The following is a 14,869-nucleotide window of genomic DNA, read 5'->3' on the forward strand; positions in this document are numbered from 1 at the left end:
GATGTTGCATCTCTGTGAGAACCTAAGATTGTATAGCCGATGCCATGCAGACCTGGTTAGTGTGTTGGTGTGCATTTAACCAGGTCATTACCCAGGAACTAAAGATTGATTCTAACTCAATGCTTCTAAAAATGTGCTGACAACCACAATAAATACAAAATGCTATATTTGTTGGATGTGTTGTAGTATCAAGTTGTGATTATTGTAAATGTTTGAGGGTTCCTTCGCTACAGTGAGATAAATTTAAGAGATTAATGAGTGGTGATTTTGTGTTCAGTGGAGAGTCTGTCACTCTCAGTTGTAACATACATAGGGGAGAAGTCACTGACTGGAAATACACATGGAGCAAGGATGATGTAGACTTCCTTAGTAGGAAGCATAAATATGAGATCAGTGAGGTTAAGATTTCAGACAGTGGTGACTACAAGTGTCGGTACACATATTGATCAGAAGAAGCATTCTGAGTTTAGTGATTCAGTCAGACTGACGGTGACAGGTACTAAGAATATACTTTTAACTGATTGATGCACTAACTGCATTTGTCTTCAATGAACTGTTTCCACAGCTCTGCCTACAGCCTCAGTGAAGAAAGTCACTACCCCGGAGACACTGTCAAGCTGCAGTGTGAACTATCAGACGACACAGACTGGATTTACTACTGGTTAATAAATAAAGAACAGCTTTCAAGTCAGACCAGTAAAACCACCACCACCTCCCTCTCTGACCAGGCTGGTCAGTACCAGTGTGAGGGGAAAAGGACAAGACCGCCCCATAATTCATATCTCAGCTTATCTTTCCACATCAGCGTCACTGGTGAGCTCACTATTTATCTTCAATCACTATCTGGACTTTCTCAATTCTGAGCCAAGGAGGATTAATGTAAATACCGTACTGTAAACAGTGTAAATTCTAACTGAATGGAGACAACATAGAGTATGTAAACTCAACTTCAATCAAAACTTAACTGCAACGGATACATTATTTTACATGACCAAGCATGTATCCAGATGTTTTTGATTTTCTGCTCTCTGTTTTCTTAGCTCTTCCTGAAACTGCACTGACCGTGAATCCAAACCCGGCATACACTGGAGAGACAGGAACTCTGACGTGTTCAGTGGAATCGGACAGTGGCTGGAGCTACACATGGTAGAAAGACAACACTTAGAAAGTAGAGACCTTGTCTGGCAGACACACTACAACAGGAGCCACCTTCACCATCAGTAGAGCTGCTGAGTCTGACCAGCGTCTCTACTGGTGTCAGGGAGAGATCCAGTCCAGATCCATATCATCAATCATCAGTGATCCTGTCACTATCAGTGTGTGTGTGTGTGTGTGTGTGTGTGTGTGTGTGTGTGTGTGTGTGTGTGTGTGTGTGTGTGTGTGTGTGTGTGTGTGTGTGTGTGTGTGTGTGTGTGTGTGTGTGTGCGTGCGTGCGTGCGTGCGTGCGTGCGTGCGTGCGTGCGTGCGTGCGTGCGTGCGTGCGTATAAATTTTACTTTATTTATTTTCTACAACTACCTCAGAGTCTGACGGTGATTTGCTGTTCTCTCTCCAGGTGTAACTCCTGGACCCTCTACATCAGTCCCAATAGGAGTGGTTGTGGGCCTGGTTGTTGCTGGTGTTCTACTGGCCATTCTCCTGATACTGCTGTGTCGATATAAAACGCAAAAGGTGAGACATTTATCATTTGTCATTTAACTTTTTAACCAACTCAAGGCCATAAGCAGAGAAGAAAATGCTCTCCAAGAAGCGGCGCTCCTAGTGGCCGGGGACTTTAATAAATTGTTATGTCACATGTGCAACCAGGGAAAACACTAAGCATTATGTAGCTAGGTCACGAAAATCAGAAAAGCAATCAAAAAATTGTTTACCTTTGATGATCTTTGAATGTTTTCACTCATGAGACTCCCAGTTACACAACAAATGTTCCTTTTGTTCCATAAAGATTATTTTTATACCCAAAATACCGACTTTGTTTGTCGCGTTATGTTCAGAAATCCACAGGAAAGAGCTGTCACCACAACGCAGACGTATATTCCAAATAATATCTATAATGTCCACAGAAACATCTCAAACATTTTTAATAATCAATCTTCAGGTAGTTTTTAAAATATATATTCGATATTATAGCAACCGAATGTGCAGCTTTTTCAATAATAGTGGGAGGAACAATGGCGTATTTACTTGCGCAAAACTCACTTTGAGAGCACCCACCTATCCACTTACGCAATGTCATCCTTCACGCTAATTTTTCAAAATAAAAGCCTGAAACTATGTCTAAAGACTGTTGACACCTTAGGGAAGCCACAGAAAAGGGAATCTGGTTGATATCTCTTTAAATGGAGAATAGGCATGCATAGGAACAGAGGTTTCAAAATAAGAGGCATTTCCTGATTGGATATTCCTCAGGCTTTCGCCTGAAATATCAGTTCTGTTATACTCGCATACAATATTTTGACAGTTTTGGAAACTTTAGAGTGTTTTCTATCCTAATCTGACAATTATATGCATATTCTAGTTTCTGGGGCTGAGAAATAGGCAGTTTCAAATGTTTTTTTTTAGCCAAAAACCAAAATACTGCCCCCTACACTCAACAAGTTAAGATTGAAACCTACTACACCGTCTCTGATGCTCGTCGGATGTGGCAGGGCTTGAAAACTATTATGGACTACAAAGGGAAACCCAGACGCGAGCTGCCCATTGACGCGAGCCTTCGAGGCAAGCAACACTGAACCATGCACGAGAGCACCAGCTGTTCTGGATTACTGTGTGATAATGCTCTCGGTAGCCGATATGAACAAAACCTTTAAGCAGGTCAACATTCACAGAGCCACAGGGCCAGATGGATTTCCAGGACGTGTACTCAAAGCATGCGCGGACCAACTGTAAAGTGTCTTCACTGACATTTTCAACCTCTCCCTGACCGAGTCTGAGTCTGTAATACCTACATGTTTCAAGCAGACCTCCATAGTCCCTGTGCCCAAGGAAGCGAAGATAACCTGCTTAAATGATTACCTCCCCGTAGCATTCTCGTTGGTAGCCATGAAGTGCCTTGAAAGGCTGGTCATGACTCACATCAACAGCATCCTCCCGGACCCACTCCAACTCGCATACCACCCCAACAGATCCACAGATGACGCAATCTCAATCGCACTCCACACAGCCCTTTCTCGAGAATGCTGTTCATCATCTACAGCTCGGCTCACACTGATCCTTAACACTGGGGCCCGTCAGGGGTGTGTACTTAGTCCCCTCCTGTATTCCCTGTTCATCCACTACTGCTTGGACAAACACGACTCCAACACCATCATTAAGTTTGCTGATGACACAACAGTGGTAGGGCTGATCACTGACAACGATGACATGGTCTATAGGGAGGAGGTCAGAGAACTGGCGTTGTGGAGGATGCCAGGACAACAACCACTCATCTCGTTTGTCCTTATCATGGACTACAGGAAAAGGTAGGCCGAACAGAGTTTCAAGTTCCTTGGTGTCCACATCACCAATGAACTTTCATGGTCCAAACACACCAATACCATCTCCCCCTCTGGAGACTGAAAATATTTGGCCTGGGTTCCCAGATCCTCAAAAGGTTCTACAGCTGCACCATCGAGAGTATCCTGATCGGTTGCATCACCGTCTGGTATGGCAACTGCTCGGCATCTGACCGTAAGGCGCTACAGAGGGTAGTGTGAATGGCCCAGTACATCACTGGGGCCAAGCTTCCTGCCATCCAGGACCTATAATAGGCGGTGTCAGAGGAAAGCCCATAAAATTGTCAAAGATTCCAGTCACCCAAGTTATAGACAGTTTTCCCTGCTACCGCACGGCAAGTGGTACCGGAGTGTCAGTCAAGTCTGGGACCAAAAGGCTCCTCAATAGCTTCTACCCCCAAGCCATTCGACTGCTGAACAATTCCTAAATATCGCAACCAGACAATTTACATGACCACCCCCCCCCCCCCCTTGTGTACTGCTGCTACTCACTGTTTGTTTGTTACCTATGCATTGTCACTTCGCCCCCACCTGTAAAGATTAAGTCACCTAGCCTGTACACTGAGTTGGTACCAGTACCCACTGTATATAAATCAAATCAAATCAAATCAAATGTTATTTGTCACATACACATGGTTAGCAGATGTTAATGCGAGTGTAGCGAAATGCTTGTGCTTCTAGTTCCGACAATGCAGTGATAACCAACAAGTAATCTAACTAACAATTCCAAAACTACTGTCTTATACACAGTGTAAGGGGATAAAGAATATGTACATAAGGATATATGAATGAGTGATAGTACAGAGCAGCATACAGTAGATGGTATCGAGTACAGTATATACATATGAGATGAGTATGTAGACAAAGTAAACAAAGTGGCATAGTTAAAGTGGCTAGTGATACATGTATTACATAAGGATGCAGTCGATGATGTAGAGTACAGTATATACAGAATAATGTAGGGTAAGTAACATTATATAAGGTAGCATTGTTTAAAGTGGCTGGTGATATATTTACATAATTTCCCATCAATTCCCATTATTAGAGTGGCTGGAGTTGGGTCAGTGTCAATGACAGTGTGTTGGCAGCAGCCACTCAATGTTAGTGGTGGCTGTTTAACAGTCTGATGGCCTTGAGATAGAAGCTGGTTTTCAGTCTCTCGGTCCCAGCTTAGATGCACCTGTACTGACCTCGCCTTCTGGATGATAGCGGGGTGAACAGGCAGTGGCTCGGGTGGTTGATGTCCTTGATGATCTTTATGGCCTTCCTGTAACATCGGGTGGTGTAGGTGTCCTGGAGGGCAGGTAGTTTGCCCCCGGTGATGCGTTGTGCAGACCTCACTACCCTCTGGAGAGCCTTACGGTTGAGGGCGGAGCAGTTGCCGTACCAGGCGGTGATACAGCCCGCCAGGATGCTCTCGATTGTGCATCTGTAGAAGTTTGTGAGTGCTTTTGGTGACAAGCCGAATTTCTTCAGCCTCCTGAGGTTGAAGAGGCGCTGCTGCGCCTTCTTCACGACGCTGTCAGTGTGAGTGGACCAATTTAGTTTGTCTGTGATGTGTATGCCGAGGAACTTAAAACTTGCTACCCTCTCCACTACTGTTCCATCGATGTGGATAGGGGGGTGTTCCCTCTGCTGTTTCCTGAAGTCCACAATCATCTCCTTAGTTTTGTTGACGTTGAGTGTGAGGTTATTTTCCTGACACCACACTCCGAGGGCCCTCACCTCCTCCCTGTAGGCCGTCTCGTCGTTGTTGGTAATCAAGCCTACCACTGTTGTGTCGTCCGCAAACTTGATGATTGAGTTGGAGGCGTGCGTGGCCACGCAGTCGTGGGTGAACAGGGAGTACAGGAGAGGGCTCAGAACGCACCCTTGTGGGGCCCCCGTGTTGAGGATCAGCGGGGAGGAGATGTTGTTGCCTACCCTCACCACCTGGGGGCGGCCCGTCAGGAAGTCCAGTACCCAGTTGCATAGGGTGGGGTCGAGACCTAGGGTCTCGAGCTTGATGACGAGCTTGGAGGGTACTATGGTGTTGAATGCCGAGCTGTAGTCGATGAACAGCATTCTCACATAGGTATTCCTCTTGTCCAGGTGGGTTAGGGCAGTGTGCAGTGTGGTTGAGATTGCATCGTCTGTGGACCTATTTGGGCGGTAAGCAAATTGGAGTGGGTCTAGGGTGTCAGGATATGGTGGAGGTGATATGGTCCTTGACTAGTCTCTCAAAGCACTTCATGATGACGGAAGTGAGTGCTACGGGGCGGTAGTCGTTTAGCTCAGTTACCTTAGCTTTCTTGGGAACAGGAAAAATGGTGGCCCTCTTGAAGCATGTGGGAAGCATGTGGGAACAGCCTTGTTATTGTTATTCTTATTGTGTTTATTTTAGCCTACTCTTGAACTGCACTGTTGGTTAAGGGCTTGTAAGTGAGCATTTCACTGTAAAGTCTACACTTGTTATATTCGGCGCATGTGGCAAATAAAGTTTGATTTGACTCAAGTTTTGTGGTCGGGCCATACAATGAACAAATGATCCGACTGTTCCAGCCAGCGCCTCCATTCCTTCAACGCCATCATCACTGCGAGAAGCTATCGATTCCCCACATCGTAATATTTCTCCATGGCTTTGAGGGGATGGGAGAAGAAGGCACAAGGATGTTGTCATGTTTTGTCATATATTGTCTTGTCATTGTGCTTTCCCTTCTGTTCCTTTCCCCCTGCTGGTCTTATTAGGTTTGTTCCCTTTTTCTATCCCTCTCTCTCCCCCTCCCTCTCTCTCCTCTCTCTATCGTTCCGTTCCTGCTCCCAGCTGTTCCTCATTCTCCTAACTCACTCATTTAGTCTTTTCACACCTGTCCCCTATTTTGTCCTCTGATTAGAGTCCCTATTTCTCCCCTTGTTTTCCGCTTCTGTCCTTGTCGGATCCTTGTATGATGTTCGCTGTGCTGTGTCCTTGTCTCGCCCTGTCGTGTCTTGTCTCCTTCAGATGCTGCATGTGAGCAGGTGCCTTAGTCTGCTACGGTCGGTGCCTTCCCGAAGCAACCTGCAGTCAATGGTCGAGTCTCCAGTCTGTCCTCGTTACTACGAGTGGATTTAAGTTTTTTCCTGTTTTGTTTTCGTCTTGAGTTTTCCAGGATTATTACTTTTGCCTTTTATTGGAATGAAGACTCTGTTTTCGCTAAGTCGCTTTTGGGTCCTCATTCACCTGCATAACAGAAGGATCCGACCAAGAATGGACCCAGCGACTACGGATTTTCGTAACACTGCCGTCGAGATCCAGGGAGCTATGCTCGGCAGACACGAGCAGGAATTGTCTGCTGCTCGTCATGCCATTGAGACCCTGGCCGCTCAGGTTTCCGACCTCTCTGGACAGTTTCAGAGTCTTCGTCTCGTGCCACCAGCTACTTCCTGGTCTGCCGAGTCTCCGGAACCTAGGGTTAATAACCCATCATGTTACTCCGGGCAGCCCACTGAGTGCCGCTCCTTTCTCACCCAGTGTGATATTGTGTTCTCTCTCCAACCCAACACATACTCAAGAGAGAGAGCTCGGATTGCTTACGTCATTTCACTCCTTACTGGCCGGGCTCGAGAGTGGGGCACAGCTATCTGGGAGGCAAGGGCTGATTGTTCTAACAATTACCAGAACTTTAAAGAGGAGATGATACGGGTTTTTGATCGTTCAGTTTTTGGTAGGGAGGCTTCTAGGGCCCTGGCTTCCCTATGTCAAGGTGATCGATCCATAACGGATTACTCTATAGAGTTTCGCACTCTTGCTGCCTCTAGTGACTGGAACGAGCCGGCGCTGCTCGCTCGTTTTCTGGAGGGACTCCACGCAGAGGTTAAGGATGAGATTCTCTCCCGGGAGGTTCCTTCCAGTGTGGACTCTTTGTGTTATGCAGGTGAATGAGGACCCAAAAGCGACTTAGCGAAAACAGAGTCTTTATTCCAGTAACTGGCAAAAGTATACTCCTGGACAATATAAGAAGAAAACAAAACATGAAAAAACTAAAATCCACTAGTAGTGACGAGGACAGACTGGAGACTCGACCATTGACTGCAGGTTGCCTCGGGAAGGCACCGACCGTAGCAGACTTAGACACCTGCTCACACGCAGCATCTGAAAGAGACAAGACACGACAGGGCGAGACAATGACACAGCACAGCGAACATCATATAAGGATCCGACAAGGACAGAAGCGGAAAACAAGGGGAGAAATAGGGACTCAAATCAGAGGACAAAATAGGGGACAGGTGTGAAAAGACTAAATGAGTGAGTTAGGAGAATGAGGAACAGCTGGGAGCAGGAACGGAACGATAGAGAGAGGAGAGAGAGGGAGGGGGAGAGAGAGGGATAGAAAAAGGGAACGAACCTAATAAGACCAGCAGGGGGAAACGAACAGAAGGGAAAGCATAATGACAAGACAATATAAGACAAAACATGACACTTTGATTGCACTCGCCATCCGCATAGAACGACGGGTAGATCTTCATCACCGAGCTCGTGGAAGAGAGCTCGCGTTAACGGTGTTCCCCCTCTCCGCATCGCAACCATCTCCTCCCTCCGGCTCAGAGACTGAGCCCATGCAGCTGGGAGGTATTCGCATCTCGACTAAGGAGAGGGAACGGAGGATCACCAACCGCCTGTGCCTCTATTGCGGTTTTTCTGGACATTTTGTCAATTCATGTCCAGTAAAAGCCAGAGCTCATCAGTAAGCGGAGGGCTACTGGTGAGCGCTACTACTCAGGTCTCTCCATCAAGATCCTGTACTACTATGTCGGTCCATCTACGCTGGACCGGTTCGGCTGCTTCATGCAGTGCCTTGATAGACTCTGGGGCTGAGGGTTGTTTTATGGACGAAGCATGGGCTCGGAAACATGACATTCCTCTCAGAGAGTTAGGGAAGCCCACGCCCATGTTCGCCTTAGATGGTAGTCATCTCCCCAGTATCAGATATGAGACACTACCTTTAACCCTCACAGTATCTGGTAACCACAGTGAGACTATTTCCTTTTTGATTTTTCATTCACCTTTTACACCTGTTGTTTTGGGTCATCCCTGGCTAGTATGTCATAATCCTTCTATTAATTGGTCTAGTAATTCTATCCTATCCTGGAACGTTTCTTGTCATGTGAAGTGTTTAATGTCTGCTACCCCTCCTGTTTCTTCTGTCCCCTCTTCTCAGGAGGAACCTGGTGATGACAGGAGTGCCGGAGGAATATCATGATCTGCGCACGGTCTTCAGTCGGTCCAGAGCCAACTCCCTTCCTCCTCACCGGTCGTATGATTGTAGTATTGATCTCCTTCCGGGGACCACTCCCCCTCGGGGTAGACTATACTCTCTGTCGGCTCCCGAACGTAAGGCTCTCAAGGATTATTTGTCTGTTTCTCTTGACGCCGGCACCGTAGTGCCTTCTTCCTCTCCTGCCGGAGCGGGGGGTTTTTTTTGTTAAGAAGAAGGACGGTACTCTGCGCCCCTGCGTGGATTATCGAGGGCTGAATGACATAACGGTTAAGAATCGTTATCCGCTTCCCCTTATGTCATCAGCCTTCGAGATTCTGCAGGGAGCCAGGTTCTTTACTAAGTTGGACCTTCGTAATGCTTACCATCTCGTGCGCATCAGAGAGGGGGACGAGTGGAAAACGGCGTTCAACACTCCGTTAGGGCATTTTGAGTACCGGGTTCTGCCGTTTGGTCTCGCTAATGCTCCAGCTGTTTTTCAGGCATTAGTTAATGATGTACTGAGAGACATGCTGAACATCTTTGTTTTTGTCTACCTTGACGATATTCTGATTTTTTCACCGTCACTCGAGATTCATGTTCAGCACGTTCGACGTGTACTCCAGCGCCTTTTAGAGAATTGTCTCTACGTGAAGGCTGAGAAGTGCGCCTTTCATGTCTCCTCTGTCACTTTTCTCGGTTCTGTTATTTCCGCTGAAGGCATTCAGATGGATCCCGCTAAGGTCCAGGCTGTCAGTGATTGGCCCGTTCCAAGGTCACGTGTCGAGTTGCAGCGCTTTCTAGGTTTCGCTAATTTCTATCGGCGTTTCATTCGTAATTTCGGTCAAGTTGCTGCCCCTCTCACAGCTCTTACTTCTGTCAAGACATGCTTTAAGTGGTCCGGTTCCGCCCAGGGAGCTTTTGATCTCCTCAAGAAGCGTTTTACGTCCGCTCCTATCCTCGTTACTCCTGACGTCACTAAACAATTCATTGTCGAGGTTGACGCTTCAGAGGTGGGCGTGGGAGCCATTCTGTCCCAGCGCTTTCAGTCTGACGATAAGGTCCATCCTTGCGCTTATTTTTCTCATCGCCTGTCGCCATCGGAACGCAACTATGATGTGGGTAACCGCAAACTGCTCGCCATCCGCTTAGCCCTAGGCGAATGGCGACAGTTGTTGGAGGGGGCGACCGTTCCTTTTGTCGTTTGGACTGACCATAAGAACCTTGAGTACATCCATTCTGCCAAACGACTTAATGCACGTCAAGCTCGTTGGGCGTTGTTTTTCGCTCGTTTCGAGTTTGTGATTTCTTATCGCCCGGGTAATAAGAACACCAAGCCTGATGCCTTATCCCGTCTCTTTAGTTCTTCTGTGGCTTCTACCGATCCCGAGGGGATTCTTCCTTATGGGCGTGTTGTCGGGTTGACTGTCTGGGGAATTGAGAGACAGGTTAAGCAAGCACTCACTCACACTGCGTCGCCGCGCGCTTGTCCTAGTAACCTTCTTTTCGTTCCTGTTTCTACTCGTCTGGCTGTTCTTCAGTGGGCTCACTCTGCCAAGTTAGCTGGCCATCCCGGCGTTCGAGGTACACTTGCTTCTATTCGCCAGCGCTTTTGGTGGCCTACTCAGGAGCGTGACACGCGCCGTTTCGTGGCTGCTTGTTCGGACTGCGCGCAGACTAAGTCAGGTAACTCTCCTCCTGCCGGTCGTCTCAGACCGCTTCCCATTCCTTCTCGACCATGGTCTCACATCGCCTTAGACTTCATTACCGGTCTGCCTTCGTCTGCGGGGAAGACTGTGATTCTTACGGTTGTCGATAGGTTCTCTAAGGCGGCACATTTCATTCCCCTCGCTAAGCTTCCTTCCGCTAAGGAGACGGCACAAATCATCATCGAGAATGTGTTCAGAATTCATGGCCTCCCGTTAGACGCCGTTTCAGACAGAGGTCCGCAATTCACATCACAGTTTTGGAGGGAGTTTTGTCATTTGATTGGTGCTTCCGTCAGTCTCTCTTCCGGTTTTCATCCCCAGTCTAACGGTCAAGCAGAAAGGGCCAATCAGACGATTGGTCGCATACTACGCAGCCTTTCTTTTAGAAACCCTGCGTCTTGGGCAGAACAGCTCCCCTGGGCAGAATACGCTCACAACTCGCTTCCTTCGTCTGCTACCGGGCTATCTCCGTTTCAGAGTAGTCTGGGTTACCAGCCTCCTCTGTTCTCGTCCCAGCTCGCCGAGTCCAGCGTTCCCTCCGCTCAGGCGTTTGTCCAACGTTGTGAGCGCACCTGGAGGAGGGTGAGGTCTGCACTTTGCCGTTACAGGGCGCAGACTGTGAGAGCCGCCAATAAACGTAGGATTAAGAGTCCTAGGTATTGTCGCGGCCAGAGAGTGTGGCTTTCCACTCGTAACCTTCCCCTTACGACAGCTTCTCGTAAGTTGACTCCGCGGTTCATTGGTCCGTTCCGTGTCTCCCAGGTCGTCAATCCTGTCGCTGTGCGACTGCTTCTTCCGCGACATCTTCGTCGCGTCCATCCTGTCTTCCATGTCTCCTGTGTCAAGCCCTTTCTTCGCACCCCCGTTCGTCTTCCCCCCGTCCTTGTCGAGGGCGCACCTATTTACAAGGTACGTAGGATCATGGACATGCGTTCTCGGGGACGTGGTCACCAGTACTTAGTGGATTGGGAGGGTTACGGTCCTGAGGAGAGGAGTTGGGTTCCATCTCGGGACGTGCTGGACCGTTCGCTGATTGATGATTTCCTCCGTTGCCGCCAGGATTCCTCCTCGAGTGCGCCAGGAGGCGCTCGGTGAGTGGGGGGGTACTGTCATGTTTTGTCATATATTGTCTTGTCATTGTGCTTTCCCTTCTGTTCGTTTCCCCCTGCTGGTCTTATTAGGTTCATTCCCTTTTTCTATCCCTCTCTCTCCCCCTCCCTCTCTCTCCTCTCTCTATCGTTCCGTTCCTGCTCCCAGCTGTTCCTCATTCTCCTAACTCACTCATTTAGTCTTTTCACACCTGTCCCCTATTTTGTCCTCTGATTAGAGTCCCTATTTCTCCCCTTGTTTTCCGCTTCTGTCCTTGTCGGATCCTTGTATGATGTTCGCTGTGCTGTGTCCTTGTCTCGCCCTGTCGTGTCTTGTCTCCTTCAGATGCTGCGTGTGAGCAGGTGCCTTAGTCTGCTACGGTCGGTGCCTTCCCGAAGCAACCTGCAGTCAATGGTCGAGTCTCCAGTCTGTCCTCGTTACTACGAGTGGATTTAAGTTTTTTCCTGTTTTGTTTTCGTCTTGAGTTTTCCAGGATTATTACTTTTGCCTTTTATTGGAATAAAGACTCTGTTTTCGCTAAGTCGCTTTTGGGTCCTCATTCACCTGCATAACAGATGTAGCTTCAGGTCCCGGGCAGAACACTGGGACAGGACCGCCCCCACTCCTACATCAGAAGCATCGGCCTCCACCATGAACTGAAGGGAAGGGTCAGGATGAACCAAGATGAGAGCAATGGTGAAGTGGTGTTTGAGGTCCCGGAACGCCCGTTCAACAGCAGGGTACCACGTGAACGGAACCTTGGGAGAGGTGAGTGCTGACAGTGGGGAAGCCAGGGTGCTGTAACCCAGGATGAAGTGGCGATTAAAGTTGGCGAACCCCAGGAAACTTTGCATCTGCACCCTGGCCAATCCACTACCACTCTCACCTTCCCGGAATCCATCTGGACACTCCCAGCGGAGATGATGTACGACAGAAAGGGGATGGTGGAGCGATGCAACTCGCACTTCTCTTCCTTAACAGCTAACAGCTGATTCTCCAGGAGGCGTTGAAGAACCTGTCAGACATGGAGCGGAGCACATGTTCTTGGGGGGAACGGGAGAAGATTAGGATGTCATCAATGTAGACGAAAACTAACCAGTTCAACATGTCACGGAGAACATCATTTATCAAAGCCTGTAACACAGCAGGGGCGTTGGTGAGGCCAAATAGCATGGCCAAATACTCACAGTAGCCACTGGCCATGTTGAAGGGGGTCTTCTACTCATCCCATTCCCATATCCGCATTTGGTGGTAGGCATCCGTAGATCCAGTTTGGAAAACACGGTGGCCCCCTGGAGCGGCTTGAAGGCTGAGGAGATGAGTGGTAGCGAGTAGCGGTTCTTCACCGTAATGTCATTGGGTCCCCGGTAGTCGATGTACGGGTGCAGGGTCTTGGCCTTCTTCTCAACAAAGAAGAACCCTGCGCCATCGGGAGAGGAAGACGGATGGATAACCTGCAGATAGGGAGTCCCCAATGTAGGTCTCCATAGCCTTGGTCTCGCGGGGAGTACAGTTGTCAAACGGGGCGGAGTGGTGCTAAGGAGAATGTCAATCCCGCAGTCATATGGTCGGTGCAGTGAGAGCGAAATGGCCCTTGCCTTGTTGAACACCTCCCGATGATCCTGGTACTCCGCGGGAATGGCGGAGAGGTCCGGGGCACCTTCCGAGCCCCCAGGAAGATGTCCCGGGGCAGGTTGCGATGACTTCAGACAATGGGCATGGCATCACAGACTCCAGCCTATGATGGCACCAGTAGACCAGTTGATGAGGGGATTGTGTTGCTGGAGCCAGGAGATTCGCAAACCACGGGAATCTGAGGAGACTTGATGAGCAGAAATGGAATAGTTTCAGTGTGATTCGCTGACACAGGGAGTGGTATTATGAGTGACCCGGCCAATGGAGCTCACATCCAGTGCCCTAACATCCATGGGAATGGAGAGGGGCTGAATGGGGATGTTCAGCTTGGAAGCCAGGGTTGTGTCCAAAAAGCTCTCGTCGACCCCAGAGTCAATGAGCCCCGGGAAGATTTAGACTGGTTTCCCCACAGCAGAATGGCATGAAAAGGGGTTCGATCCAGGGAAGCAGAAAAGTTCTCCATATGGCCCACCGGAGTACTCGCTCCTACCGGTGAGCCTGGTCTTTTTAAAGTACAAGAAGACACAAAATGACCAAGAGTCCAGGAATACAGACAATTCTTAGTGTTGATCCTGTATTGCCATTCAGCTGGCGAAAGCCCAGCTCTGCCTAGTTGCATAGGCTTTGAAAGTGGTGACTCAGCCGTCTTCGGCGACTCTCCGGGGAGGTCGGGAAGCCTCGGGTTCTATCAGCAATGGGACCATCGGGGACTTCCGGGATGACTCGGAGGCAAGGTGGAATCACTGGACGTGCGAGCGAAATCAAATTAACTCTCCCTATGTCGTTCCCGTAATTACCAATTGATTCTGATGGTCAATGCGGGGAAGGAATCGAGATCAGTTGGTAACTCCCGAGCAGCAATCTCGTCCTTGATCTCCTCCGAAACCCTGTGCAGGAACATATCGAATAGCGCTTCCTGGTCCCAAGCACTCTCCGCTGCCAACATGTGGAAATTCACTGCATAGTCTGCCACACTGAAGGAAGTCCTGCCGAAGCTGGATTCTTTTACGGGCAGCTTCTCTCCCAGAGAGAAGCATCAAAACCACATCTTCACGTCACCCAAGAACACCTCCAGACTAACACATATGGTCGGTTGTTGTTCCCATACAGCGGTAGCCCAGGTGAGAGCCCTCCCGGAAATCAGCGTAATGAGGTAGGCCATCTTGGATCAATCCGAGGGGAAGGAGGAGGGCTGAAGCTCGAAGATGAGGGCACACTGAGCTAGAAACGCCTGACAGGTGCTCAGCTCTCCATTGAAGCGTTCCGGGGGAAGTAAGCGGATCTCCCGAGAAGGTGGAGTGACCAATGAGACGACGCTGCTAACAGCTGAGTTACTCAGGGGCTGTGAGGTTACCACCGTGGTAGGCTGTCTCCCAGGCAAGCCGCGGAATTGCTCCAGCAAAATGTCCAACGCCCGTTCATGGTGTTCAGCCAAAGTTTGGACCCCTTCTATAAGGCCACAAAGCAATTCCTCATGAGTGCAGATGGTGGCTCATTTGGAGGAGATGGCTTTGAGCAGTTGGCCCCGGGTCTGCTGGGTCAGTCATGGCCAGTTCATACTATCACGTTTCAGGTAAGACCCAGATGCAGACAATGTCGAAGTAACAACAGTTTATTAATCCAACAGGGGCAGGCAAAAGACAGGTCATGGGCAGGCAGGGGTCAGTAATCCATTTAGGTGTGGAAAAGGAACAGGACAGCATGCAGGCTCAGGGTCAGGGTAGGCAGAG

This window comes from Oncorhynchus gorbuscha, unplaced genomic scaffold (genome assembly GCF_021184085.1).
Source record: "Oncorhynchus gorbuscha isolate QuinsamMale2020 ecotype Even-year unplaced genomic scaffold, OgorEven_v1.0 Un_scaffold_31:::fragment_4:::debris, whole genome shotgun sequence".
In the NCBI taxonomy this organism is placed as follows: domain Eukaryota; kingdom Metazoa; phylum Chordata; class Actinopteri; order Salmoniformes; family Salmonidae; genus Oncorhynchus; species Oncorhynchus gorbuscha.